The following is a 14,459-nucleotide window of genomic DNA, read 5'->3' as shown; positions in this document are numbered from 1 at the left end:
GATGGCAAATTTTTATAGGTCTGCCCATCAACGTTTTACCAAATCCAGCAAGCCAGATTTGGGGAGATGGGGTTGGCATGTGTACATACATAATATGTTTATGGAAGAACTCTGTGTTTTAAGTGTTTTGCAAAACAGTTTTAGTTAACATTTAAAAATCCTATATTCGAAGAAAGAAAAAAAAGGATGAAATGGCAACCCTGAGTATTTTTAGGTATGCTTCAAATCAGATCACACACAGAAATAGTATTTATAGTTTGCCACAATAAAATCCATGGTCAAATCTACTTAAGTATAATCCTCCTTTTGTTTATCCCAACTTCAGCAGTTCCCATCGTGCAATCAGATTCTTCTCATTTTATCTATCTACTTGCCTCCTCTCCCCTGGATTATTTTGAAGAAAATCCTTTACTTTGTATCATGTTATCTATGTCATCAGATTGAGTGTTCACACTTCCCTTGATTTGTCTTACACCTTTTTTGTTTTGGTTTTGCTCATTTTGTCTGTTTGAATTGGAATTCATATAAGGTCCATATATTCTGATTCTCTCTTCAGTGTCTTTTAATCTGTAGGTTCCCTCTCTAGCTTTTTTTTTTTTTTTTTTTGGATTTTTTGTTCTTGCATGTGTAGAGCCCTTCACATCCTGCATGTTCATGATTGCATCTCCATGGTATCATTTCTTCTGTTCCTCTCTTCCCTTTATTCCTAATAAACTGATAGATCTAGAGATTGTTTTGGTCTCTGTACTTCCCTCGGAAGGTACATCATGTCTTTTTGTGATGTTGTCCAAATTAATTGTCATTGCCTGGATTTATTTACTCATTGAGTGTGGCAAAGTGGTGACATTGTGCCTTTATCAGTCATCTTTATTAACTAGAATACTTCTGTAAAAAGAAAACTCCCTTTGGGGTGCCTGGGTGGCTCAGTTGGCTAAGCATCTGCCTTTGGCTCGGGTCATGATTCCAAGGTGCTGAGATCGAGCCCCACATTGAGCTCCATGTTAGGCTCCCTGCTCAGTGGGGAGCCTGCTTCTCTCTCTTCACACATACACACCCCCCCCACTCATGTACGCTTTCTTTCAAATAGATAAATAAAATCTTCAAAAAAAGAGAGAAAACTCCCCTCACCATCCTTTTATCAGTTTTCAAGTGATGAGTTTTATTCATTAAAATTCTCTAAAAGTAATTAATGATTTTTTAATATGATTATGAACTTACAGATATTAGCACATTTGTAGTGTTTTGATCCATTTCAGTTATTACTCTTACAATGCTCAAATTACCCTATCTTTGGCTTCAGGATGGCTCCAATGTCCTTATTTCCCCCAGTTTTCAGATATAATTGACATTTAACATAATGTAAATTTAAGGAATGCAATATATTGATTTCCTGTATCCTTTGACATGACCCTCACTTTATATCTAGAGACTAAATGGCCCCCTTTCTTCCAGGATGACAAGTTCTTCCAGGCCCACTTGTACATTTTGTTGTTTCTGCTCCATACCTGGAAACAGTCATTTCTAAAAACCCTGGTTTCCTTAGGAAATGGTAGAGGCTTAAACCTGAACATTATGAACACTCCTTGCTGCTATATTGATTCTTGTTTCTGTGCCTTTTTCATGGACAAAGCTAGGAAATGTGTATCACTTTTTCAGATAAAATAAATTTTGAGTTTATACTGATATTTCAGATCTGAGGCTACAGTGTTTTTTATTCAATTGTGTTAATCTTACTATCTAGATCTCTCAGCCACACCAAAAATTTAGGTCTTGGGGACACTGACATAATTTCTCACTTGATTTACTCACAGTTCAAAGACAACAGTCTACATTACTGCAAATTGCTACTGCATTACTATAAATGAAACAATTACTAAAAACATTGTATGTTTTATTTTTCAGATTTTTTGTTTTTTACATATAAATTATATGTACAACTTACTGTGTTTTTAAATTATTGTACTAGTACTTTTTTTTAAAAGAGAGTGTGAGCAGGGAGGGGCAGAGGGAGAGGGAGCGAGAGAATCCTCAAGCAGACTCCCCACTGAGTGTGGAGCCCAATGTGGGGCTCAATCCCAGGACCCTGAGATCACGACCTGAGCCAAAACCAAGAGTTGGATGCTTAACTAACTGCACCACCAAGGTGCCCCTGAACTAGTACTTTTCTATGTGTAATTATGACAACAACTCACTTGTTCCTTTTCATTTTCAATTTTTAAGAACTTTTAAACTTAATTTTTCTTATAATCACGTAACAAAATTGTATGGAATTTCAAAGTAGTTCCACAGGATTCTTGTTTCTATTCCTAGATCTTCTACCCTACTTCTTTCTTCTGTACAAAATCCCTTTATTCCTTTTTTAAATTTTATGGTTTATTCTTTCACTTTTTAAAAATAGAAGCAATTGCATGTATATTTTTGTATCCCACTCTCTTGGCTAAACAGTAGCATGCTGTCTTTCATTATATGCTCTATTTTATTCTTTTCTTATTTGTTTTACTTGTGTGTTTTTGCTTTGGTATGTCTTCCCATATTTAGGAAGGTTCATGTTTTTGTTCTCTTGGATATTTTTGCCTTCAGTTTCCTCTTTTTTTAGCTATTGTAAATTGGTTCATTCCTATAAGCATTATTATAATCAACTAACACCTCTTCTCCCTCCTCTCCTTCTCCCCTGTTAATAAACTAAAGTAATATCTCTTTATTCTAAATTAATACATTTAAAGTATTTAGTACTTACTTTGTTTTACATGTACAGTCACCATTTTCCATGTTTTGAACATAGTTTTACTGTATCTACAAGATCAGAGCATATAGCCATTGCAGATTGTGCTGTGTACCCTGGTAACCATTTTTAGGCTTTAGTTCTACAGGTAAATGTATATTGAATGCTGAGCACCAGTTCTAGGTTTTTGGTTTCCTGAAACTCATTTTCTAGCAAAGGGGTCAGCAAACTGTAGCCCACAAACCATATCTGACCTGCTCGTTGACTTACATATATTGTTAATGGCTGCTTTTAAAAACACTACAGTGTCAGAGATTGCGTAGCAGTGACAGGGACCATCTGACGTACAGAGACTGAAATATTTACTATTTGGCCTTTTACAGAGAGTTTGTCGACCCCTGCTGTAGACTTGAGTAAATTCAGATGACTTGTTCTCATAGTTTTTGTCATTTTTTTTCCATTCCATTGTTTTCTGTCCCCTCCCTGATTTTTACTTTGATTTTTTTAATCTTTTATATTTATCACTTTCTCTCAAAATATTTTCTCTCTCTTTATATCTTCTTAAAATTATTTTATTATCTTTTTTTTAGTAGGCTCCATGCCCAGTGTGGAGCCCAATGCAGGGCTTGAACTCATGACCCTGAGATCAAGACCTGAGCTGAGATCAAGAGTTAGATGAGCCACCTGGGCTTGTCTTCAAACTTGTCTTCCCTTTTGTCTTTTTTTTTCCTCTTAATGCAGTAGACAGATTTTTTTTATTCTGAAATAATTTTTCTTCTATTTTTAATTATTTTTTTAGTTCTATCACCTCATTGCAAATCTTCCTTTCTCCACCCATCTAATTTCTGATTTTTAAGTTCTTTCATAGCTTCTATAATTTTCTTAATTTATTTTATGCTATAGAGACATTATTCTACTCACATTTTCTGTATTCTTATAATAGTTTTAAAGGGATTCATTATTTAAAGGGATTCTTTGCTCATTTTTTAAGTCCAGTAAATTTTCCTGTCTTAAAGGTGAGAGGAGTGAGCCCTGGTAGCCTGTCTTCACCTTCATAGCTCCAGAGCTCCCTCTTCTGTTGTCTTCACAAAGTGGTTTTTAACAATACAGCCTCACGCTTTCTGAGATCTTTTTTGCTCCCTCGTTTTTATCTGAGTTTTTTCTTGTGTTAGCTTCAAGAGTTTAAATGGCCCAGACTGCTAACCTCATTGCATGGAAGGGTCCTTGCTCTCCGCTCAAGAATTTGATCATGGGGTCCTTCCCAGGTTAGACTACTGTCCTCAGACTAGCATGCTAGTGAGGGGCTCCCTGTTCTCAAGGCCATCAGAGGAGCCCAGTTGCCTTCCCTTTGGTTCCATGTGTGGGTCTCATAGTGGTCCTTTTTGTAACTATCTGACAAACAAAAGGTTTTGGGGGGAAACACTGTCTCTTCATTTTGTTGTAGATTGAGTTTTCTGTTTTGTTGTGTTGCTCTAGCTGCCTTTTTTTTTTTTAACTTTAAAGAGTGAAAACCTGTCAAAGATTTAATTAATATATTAATGAGTGAGCCAGCAGAAACGCTGAAGGATTCTAATTACTGGAAGAAAGAATGGTGAAGGGCCATCTGGGTGGCTCAGTCGGTTAGGCATCTGACTTCAGTTGGCATGAGTCATGATCTCAGGATCCTGGGATTGAGCCCCATGTGGGGCTCTGCGCCCAGTGGGGAGTCTGTTTGTCCCTCTCCCTCTGCCCCTTCACCCGCTCATGCTCTCTCTCTCTCTCAACTAAACAAATAAAATATTTTTTTAAAAAAGAATGCTGGAATAAGATTGCTAAATTAGATGCAAAACAGATTAATATCCTCATCTACATATCTACCTACAGAATGTATTTGCACTGCTCTCAGTTTTCTACAGTTAACATCTGCCCTTACAGAGTCGCAAAACCTGATTAGTAACAAATGGTGAATCAGACAAGATGCACGGCCCTAGAAGATGAGATCATCCACTGAGAGGACATGCAGGCACCCTTTATATCTGATTTCAAGTTTTGGATATTTTCTTTTATTGCTAATCCTTTCCTTAATTTTACCACCTTTCTAATTCTGATTTATGCTCTTTTATAGCTAGTCTTGGAATATTATAGTTTTTTTGTGAGCACGTTTTTCTACCATGCCTTTATTTTTTTGTAGGGATATTATTTTTTCCCTTATACCTTTTTTCCTTATGAAAACTTAATATGGGATTTGACTGTGATTCTTTTCTATTGGTCATTACCACATGAAAATGGCTTTAGAAAGGAGGAGTGAGTCAGGAGAGCTTTTCTAGCTTCATGACCCTAAACTTCCTCTTCCGTTGTCTTTAACAAATGATAAATGTAGATATACTTTGAGTTCTCCAGGATCTGTTTTCCTCCTCAACTTTTATCAGAACTTTCTCTTTTCTTGTGTGTCACCTCTATTCCACTTGACTTGAATCTGTTCCCAGAACTTGCACCACAGTGTAGGGCTTTGTCCTGGAAGGGAGCTTTGAAAGTCCTAAGCTCATGTGTTCCAGCCATGAACCCCCCTTACTGCCACCCTTGAATAGATAAAACCCTTCCCAGTTTCAATTGCCGTGCTCACAATGACCCGCCTAACTCTGCAGCTGTAGCAAGTAGCTGTCAATAGTTTCGGGGTTCTTCTCTACTCAGATCTGGCAAATGTTTTGTTTTTCTCTGCTTTCTCTTCTGATGCTACATAAGTCTTACAGTTAGTTGTTGGTAGTTTATGCACATTAACTTATATTTTTGGGTTCATGGGGATGTGTACCTTGTTACATGGTGCTATACATATTGACCTTGGGGTTTTGATTTTGCTGTCCTTGTTCTGTGTGTTTTTATGGAAGAATTTGGAAAAATTGTAAAACTATGTCACTGCCATCACCTTAGTCCCAGAATTATGACTCCTGTATTTTATTCCCAATGTGAAAGGCAAATTTAGCTTTCTTCTGAACCCACTATAATTTTAGCAGATTTTATTGACATTGAATTGACTGGAATTATTTGAATTGCTATAATTTTTAGAATAGATTGTATATTATGCACTGATACTAATACTCATCAACTAGCCAAAAGATAAGCTTTTTATTTTCCTTCAAAATTTATCAAGTTTGGGGCAATGGTTATACATTCGCATATACTATTGCTATGTTCTTCAAACTATGGAGTTATATTCAAGAAAGAAATCCTTATAAAAGTTTGATTACATTAACCAGGCCTACCTACATGCCATGATAGAGTCTCCATTTCTTCCAAACCTAAGGAATCATGTACAACTATGTACAACTATGATAAGAATGAATTTGAAATAATAATTTATTGAATATCTTTGTATACTCAAAACTTCGCTAGGGTCTGGTCTAAATTCTTTTATTCTTTTTTTTTTTTTTTTTTTTGATTGCACAACCATTTTATGGAGCACCCACAATGTTCCAGGTCCTATACTTAACCTTAGAGATAAGACTATATCCAAGCAGGAAACGAGAACCTCTGACAAAATCATGCCTGCATAGATTATAGAAGTATGACAGTGTTAGAAGAATGGGAGGGAGAAATAGAAGATTTGGGGAGGTTTTGATTTGGAGTTGGGTTTTTATGAAAGTGAACATGAACTGGGAAAACCAACCCCAGATGGAGAAGGGGTGTCTAAAAATGCCAAGAATTAAAATGAGTTATGTATGTGTAAGGAATGATAAATTCTTTGGAAAGAGTCAAATATATGAGGAAGAACTAAGAAATGAAGTAGTACAGAGGGTTAATTGGCCAGTCAGTTTGAAAGCTGAAAATGATTGGCTGAAGAGTTTATTGACCTATGAAAATCAACAGAAAGGACATTCTGGATTCTTGAACTGATTTTCTGCAGTTATAGTCCTTCCATCTCTGTAGAAAGTACTGGTTAGTGAAGACCTGGTACAGAGTCTGGAGGCCTGGAATGGGAGTGATGACTGTGGAAATGAAAAGAGCATTCCTAAGGTTTCATCTTCATCAGTTTTTTCTTCTTACTTAATGATCTTTTTTTAGAGAGCTCATTCACTTACCAGATTCAGCTGTCTGTAACTGATGACTCCCTAGTCTGAATCTTTAAGCCAGATCACAGTCCTGATTTTCACATCCCTTTATCCAGTTGCTTCAAGAGATATAGCCTTGTAACTGGCCTCCCTGCCTGTAGCCTCTTTATGATGCCATATTGATTTTCTTTGGTCTTTTTTTTTTTTTAAGGGGGGGCACATGCCCATGCGTGCAGGTGTGGGAGGGGCAGAGGGAAGGAGAGAGAATCTCAAGCAGACTCCATGCCCAGGGTGGAACCCAACATGGGCTCGATCTCATGATCCTGAGATCATGACCTGAGCCGAAGTCAAGAGTCCTGATGCTTAACCGACTGAGCCACCTAATCGCTCCTCCTTGGTCTTTCAGTACCTTGCTTAAATTCTTTAAGTAGCTACTCATTGCTTTAAAGATAAAACCCAAATGTTACTTAACATCTAATCCCCATTATGATGAGCTCCATACTCCATCTCTCCAAAATATCTCTCTTAATCATATTCCCTGTTTCCTTTCCCTTGTACATCCTTATTCCTTTTCTTTGTCTGGAGATTGCCTGCCTATCCCCACTCAGGCATTATATCCAGGAACCCTTCCCAGAGTCTTAACCCCTCTCCCTGTATCCCACCCCTACCAATCTAGCCTGGTTACCCTTCCCATTAGCCCTCTAGGTAGGGAAAATTGAATAGAAGGAGCAAATTAGGATTTCATGAGGAGGAAAGAAGTCAGCAATGAAATTCTGATGATCACAGTAGCATTAAGCTATATTTATACCTTGAAAATAATTACTCAACTCTGGCTGTAGGTCAGAGTTACCCAGAGAGTTTTTAGGGAGGAAATGTGCTGCTAGGCCCTATCCCAGACTATGTGAATGTGAGGAGATGGGGGAATGAGGATGGGTACCATTGGGACCTAAGAACATCTGGGTTTTGTTTTTGTTGTATAAGTTGTCCCAGCCATTCTTAGGTACAGCCAGAACTTAACCACTAAGTTAGAATGTGACATTCTTAAAGTTGTCCCTCTCCCCAAAAACGTGCCCTGAAATGGATACTCTGCCAACTCTCCCAGCCCTGTGTTTTGCATGGCCTTTCATCTAAATATAATAGTTATTATGTAATATGCTAAATATGATCAGTTTGTATTGTCTTTTGAGGCCTGTTGCTGGGAGCCATTACTTTATTTACCTCTGTACTTCAGTCACCTTGCCACATGGCCTGACACATAATAGGTGCTCAGTAAATATTTAATGAACAGATAAAGTAGTATAGATCATATGAATCAAGACTTTGGACTTAGGTAAACATATAACATGAGCATTGTATTCCATATTTTGATTTTGGATATTTTACATTAAGAATTTAATACTGATGTTAAGGATTTGTCATGTAGGGGATCATTGGCTATTTTGTTGTGAAGTTGTGGTTGCTTATTAAATTTGTCTCTAAGTAAAATTTTAGCACTATCTTTTATCAGGTTGCCTTACTACTATATTATGTATAAAATTATTCATTTTAAAAGGAACACGGTATTTGTTTTCCAAAGGTGTTTCTCAGCTCTGTTTGTTAGCAACCATAACCTTGCCCTTTTCTTCTGATAGTGAAGAGTCCAAAGTGACTTTTTACTTTGTTAATGTAAAATAATCTGGGATGAGTTAAGACTGAGTCATATTTTTATGACCAAAGTGTTCTTTAACTCTGTTAGTGATCAAAACACAAACCAGAACACTTCATATATATATACCACAACACTTCAAAAGAAATGTGTATGTTTATGTATATATATATATATATATATGGTTCGTTCTTTTTCAGAATGTTCAGATTTAGGGATTTCATTTTCTTATAAGTTAAATAGTATATTGAAGGGTTATACTTTGAGTATTGGTGTACTATGTAAATTTTAGATTAAACATAAGTTATGTATATTATTCCTAATAAATTATATTAAAAACATTTGTGGTTGGGATTACAATAGTCTTGTCAGTTCCTGGATTAATAAAATCTCACTTTTGACAAACCCACCTCTTAGACCATGACAGGTAATTGGTAATTTTTCTGAGGCACAGATTTGAATAATTTGAAGCTGGCTGGCATGCTAAAGCTAGTGGCTTAACTTAGTATTTTTTTTAAAGATTTATTTATTTGAGAGAGAGAGGGAGAAGAGGCAGAGGGAGAGAGTCTTCAAGCAGACTCTACACTGAGTATGGAGCCTGACTTGGGGAGGATCTTGACTCAGGGATCCATCTCACAACCCTGAGATCATGACCCGAGCAGAAACCAAGAGTTGGAGGCTTAACCCACTGTGCCAGCGAGGCGCCCCTAGTGGCTTAACTTATGAATAAGGCTAGCTTAGTGCCCCCCATCTTGCATTTTGATATAACTTATGATCTCTACTGGTTGCCCTATAACATAATATAATAAAACATTGTTTCTCTGTGACATAGGTCCAAAAAATGAAGCCAACTGCTGGTACAGGTGATGAAAGTTAAGAGGAACAGAGAATAGATATAAGAAAATGGTTCTTCTTAGACAAAAACATAAAAGTTAAACATAAAACAATTACTCCTGATAATGCTCTGAGAAGCTATTGAAGTATCCAGTGCTATTTATCCTGAAGGTTAATCATTCCTAAACCTTCTGTGAATCATTCCTGGATGCTGTGTGCATGTAAATGCTTGTGTCTGCTTTTTAATTATAAAAGTAATACAAGAATGCATTGTCTTTGTTCAAAATTAAACTTTTTTTTTAAGTTTCCTTGTATCGCCTAGTCCTCTGAAGTAACTAGTTACTATTTGATATGTTCTGGGTTCCTTTCTGTTTGTTTACATACTTTCAAACAATGTGTTTAGTAATGGTGACCTATATATGATCATACTGTACATGTGCTACAGCTCACTTTTTTTCTCTTTATCTCTTATCAATACCATATAAGGCTACCTCATTCTTTTTTGGTTGCTATATCATATTCCATAGTATAAAGTACCATAATCTACTTAACCAGTCCTTGAAGAATGGCCCTTTAATATATTTTCCATTTTTTCACATTAAGAATAATGCTGCAGTGTGTCTTCTCCTTCCATACAGAGGAACCATTGTTATGTCTCTAATACTGATATCAAGGAGTGGAAATGCTGGGTTGCAAGTTTCAGTTTTGATAATATTGTTCACTTACCTTCCAGTAGTTTGACAAATTTATATTTCTTCATCAGTTTATGATAACGTATCTCTACATTCTTCTCAACCCTGAATTTTTTTAATCTTTTAAATTTTTGCCAATTGTGATAGACAATCAGAAAGAAAATTAATAAGGGAATAGAGGACTTGAACACCACCATAAACCAATTGGACCTAACAGACATCTACAGAAAACTCTATCCAGTAGGAGCAGAATATACATTTTTCTCAAGTCACATAGAACATTCTCCAGAATAGATCATATAAAGCTTTAATCAATTTGAAAATATTGAAATTATATAAAGTATTTTTGCAGTCACAGTGGAATGAAACTAGAAATAATAGAAGGAAAACTGAAAAATTTACAACTCTGTAGAAAATAACAGTATTGAACAACCAGTGGGTCAAAGAAGAAATCACAAAGAAAATTAGAAAATACTTTGAGGAAAATGAAAATGAAAACATAACATACCAAACTAGTGGGATGCAGCAAAAAACTGAAAGGGAAATTTATAGCTATAAACTCTTACATTAAAAAGGAGAAAGATCTTGGGGCAACCTAGGTGGCTCAGTTGGTTAAGCATCCAACTCTAGATTTCGGCTCAGGTCATGATCTCAGAGTTGTGAGATCAAGCTCCACATCAGACTCTATACTGGGCTTGGAGCCTGCTTAAGATTCTCTCTCTCTCCCTCTCCCCCAAACTCCTGCTTATGTGCTCGCTCACTCTTTCTCAAAAAAAAATAAAAAAGGAGATCTCAAATCAGCAACCTAACTTCACACTTTAAGGAACTAGAAAAAGACGAACAAGCTACATTCAAAGCTAGCAGAAGGAAGGAAATAATAAAGATTAGAGTGGGTTTTAATTAAAAAGGGAATAGAACAACAGAGGAAAATCATTGAAACTAAAATATGGTTCTTTGTAAAGGTAAAACCAACAAATCTTTAGGTAAATTGACTAAGGAAAAAAAGAGAAGACTCAGATTACTGAAGTCAGAAATGAAAGTGGAGACATTGCTACCAGTTTACAGAAATAAAAAGGATTGTAAGAGAGAACTGTGAACAATTTTATGCTATCAGATTGTATAACCTAGATGAAGAGGACAGGTTCCTAGAAACCTACCAAGACTGAATCATAGAGATAATCTGAATAGACCTATAACTATTAAAGAGATTGAGTGAGTAATCAAAACACCTCCCATGAAAGAAAAGCCATGGACCAGATGGCTTCATTGGGGAAATCTACCAAACATTTAAAGGAGAATTAATACCAGTCCTTCTCAAATTCTTACAAAACATTAAAGAGGAGGGAACAATTCTTAACTCCCTCTGTGAGGCCAGCAATACCCTGATACCAAAGCCAAAGATACTACAAGAAAAGAACTCTACGGACCAATATCCTTTATAAGAATTGATGTACAAATCTTCAAGAAGATACCAGCAAAGTGGATTCAGCATATTAATAGGATTGTCTACTAAGACCAAGTAAGATTGATTCCTGGCATGCAAGGATGGTTCAACAAATGAAAACCAACCAGTGTAATAACTCCACATTAACAGAATTGAGGAGAAAACCTCATGATCATTTCAATTGATGCAGAAAAAGCATTAGACAAAATCCAACACCCTTTCATTAAAAACAACAACAACAAACTAGGAATAGAAAGAATTACTTCCTCATGGATAAACAAGATGTGATACATACATACAATGGGATATTCAACTTTAAAGAATTGAATTCTGATACATGCTACAACATGGATGAACCCTGAAAACATTATGCTAAACAAAATAAGCCAGACACAAAAGGACAAATGTTGTATAAGTTTGTTTATATGAAGTACCTAGAACAGTCAAATTCAGAGAGGTAGAACATAGAATAGTGGTTACCAGGGGCTTGGGAGAGGGGAAATGGGGAGTTACAGTCTAATGTGCACAGGGTTTCTATTTAGGAAGAAAGAGAATAAAAGGAGACGATGGTGGTGATGGTTGCACAACAATGTGAGTGTACTTAATGCTTCTGAGCCCTGCCTACTGTATGGTGCCCTTAAAAATGGTTAAAATTGGTGGCGCTTGGGTGGCTCAGTCGGTTAAAAGTCTGCCTTCAGCTCAGGTCATGATCCCAGGGTCCTGGGATCCAGCCCCTTGTCCAGCTCCTCCTCCCTCTGCCCCTCCCCCCACGCATATTCTCTCCTGCCCACTCTCTCTCAAGTAAATAAAATATTTTTAAAAAATGGTTAAAATGGTAAATTTTATGTGTATTTCATCACAATTTTTTAAATGTGAGAAAAAAGGGAAAAATAACTTGACTTCTTTATGTTGTATGGATATTAGCCTCTGATTTATCATGTATGTTGCAGGGTTTGGGTTTTTTTTTTTTTAGTCTCTTGTTTTTTGTTTTTTGATGGGATCGTTTATTTAATATTTTTATAGTTCGAGAGTTTTCATTAAATTTTCTGTTCATCGTGTTTGGCATTTTTTTTTTGAACCCTCTAATTCTAAAGAATTATATATATTTCAGAAATGCCTTGGAAATCTCAGTTTTAGATTATTTTCATCCTCTTATTCTCTAGTTGTTACTTCTAGAACTCAGGAAGATTTCACAAAGTCTGGAATCATTTTATATGTTTATGAACTCTTTTTTATTCTTTCCATCTCTTTAATCTTGTATGCTATTCTTTGGGAGAATTCCTCAACTTCATTTTCTAGCTTGTTAATTCCTTATTAGTGACTATTTTGCTAGTTAGCCTATTTACATTTCTATTTAGGCAATAAATAAAATTTTGACAATATTTTTTATTTTCAAGATCTCTCATTTTTTGTTTTGTTTTCCCATAATAGTCTTTAATTTCATTAATGTATTTTCCTCTATTACCCTTCTGGGGATATTACTTCTATTTCTTTTTTTTTTTTTTTAAGATTTTATTTATTTATGTATTAGAGAGCGAGAGAGAGAGAAACAGCATGAGAGGGGAGAAGGTCAGAGGGAGAAGCAGTCTCACCGCTGAGCTGGGAGCCCGATGTGGGACTCGATCCCAGGACTCCAGGATCATGACCTGAGCCGAAGGCAGTCACTTAACCAACTGAGCCACCCAGGCGCCCTACTTCTATTTCTTTTAACATATCCTTCTGTTTGCTCTGTAAACTAATATAAAATAAACCATAAATCAAATGAAATTATGCTAGGGCCAATAAAGTTTGTTCAGAAGTTGCAGACTTTTGGACTTAACCAGTTGTGTGTTACTACTTGTGTTACTTTGTGTAAATTATACAACCATTCTAAGCCTCTGTTTTCTGTATTTAATGATAAAATGTTAATCTCAGATTTGATTCATAGCCTTTTTTCTCCACTCAGCATATTCAGTCTTCATTCATTCATTCATTCTTACATTATTGAGCTCCTTCTAGACACTCAGAGAACAAAACATAGTCTTTGCCCTCATGAAGCTTACATTCTAGTGGAGGCATTCTGTCTGCAGGTAATATCTGTCTGTAACCCTAGAAATTTGTAGAAGAGACATGTATTCGGTTTATTGCATGCATCTCCTTCCCACCTTTTTGAGACCCAGACTCCTCGAAGGGAGAAAGGAGAAATAGGATCGAGTCTCTTTACCTTACTGGATGAGATTACAGTCCTTTTCATTTTGGTTTGTAACTTCTGTTCTATTTCATCCTCTATGGGATCAGTGAGAATGAGTAATGGCTCCATCAAATCCTGCTAATTTGGGATCCATTCCTGTGAAACTCCCCAAGGTATTGATAGCCTATTGCAAGATTAGCCACATCTTTTGGATGCCCTCTAGGAAGTAGCATACCATGAGCCCTTCCAATACATGCTGTTCTTTGCCCACCTGGATGCAACCATCCCAGCAAGACCATGCCCTCAATCTCACCTCTATTCTTTGTACTAGAGAAGCCAGAAATTCATGTGGGGTCAGTGCCATGTTGGCCCTATCTCCTCTTGAAAGTCCCTAAGGGAAAGAAAGCTTGGAGAGAGGAGAGAATAGTCTATTTCCAGGAAAACTACAGGCCCATACCAACAGCTTTGTTTCTCATTCCATTTCTGATGAAGTGGAAATGACTGTAGTGGGCATGAATGGTTCATTCCCTGATCAGGCTCTAATGAGTAAATCCTGCAGGGAAGCCATAACTGAAACACGTTCTACTCCTCCACCACCCATAATAGGTTCCTCTTACCCTGAGCTGGTGGCTGGTGCCACTTGCTTATGCCTCCTCAAATTAGAAATATGGGTGTCGGGCGTCTGGGTGGCTCAGTCGTTAAGCGTCTGCCTTCGGCTCAGGTCATGATCCCAGGGTCCTGGGATCAAGTCCCACATCGGGCTCCCTGCTCAGCGGGAAGCCTGCTTCTCCCTCTCCCACTGCGTGTGTTCCTGCTCTTGCTGTCTCTCTCTCTGTCAGATAAATAAATAAAATCTTTAAAAAAAAAAAAAAGAAATATGGGTGTCTTGGGGCACCTGGGTGACTCAGTTAAGCGTCTGACTTCGGC

The 14,459-nt window shown here is 36.8% G+C and overlaps 1 protein-coding gene across 1 annotated transcript in view; it reads left to right on the top strand.

Annotated features, from left to right (window-relative positions):
- NET1 (neuroepithelial cell transforming 1) overlaps positions 1-14,459 on the top strand; it is a 61,769-nt gene that overhangs the window by 25,428 nt on the left and 21,882 nt on the right. The window lies entirely within an intron of this gene.

Source organism: Neomonachus schauinslandi, chromosome 5 (genome assembly GCF_002201575.2).
Source record: "Neomonachus schauinslandi chromosome 5, ASM220157v2, whole genome shotgun sequence".
NCBI lineage: Eukaryota > Metazoa > Chordata > Mammalia > Carnivora > Phocidae > Neomonachus > Neomonachus schauinslandi.
The sequence above is the reverse complement of the archived record's forward strand: the minus strand, read 5'-3'. Positions and strand labels throughout refer to the sequence as shown.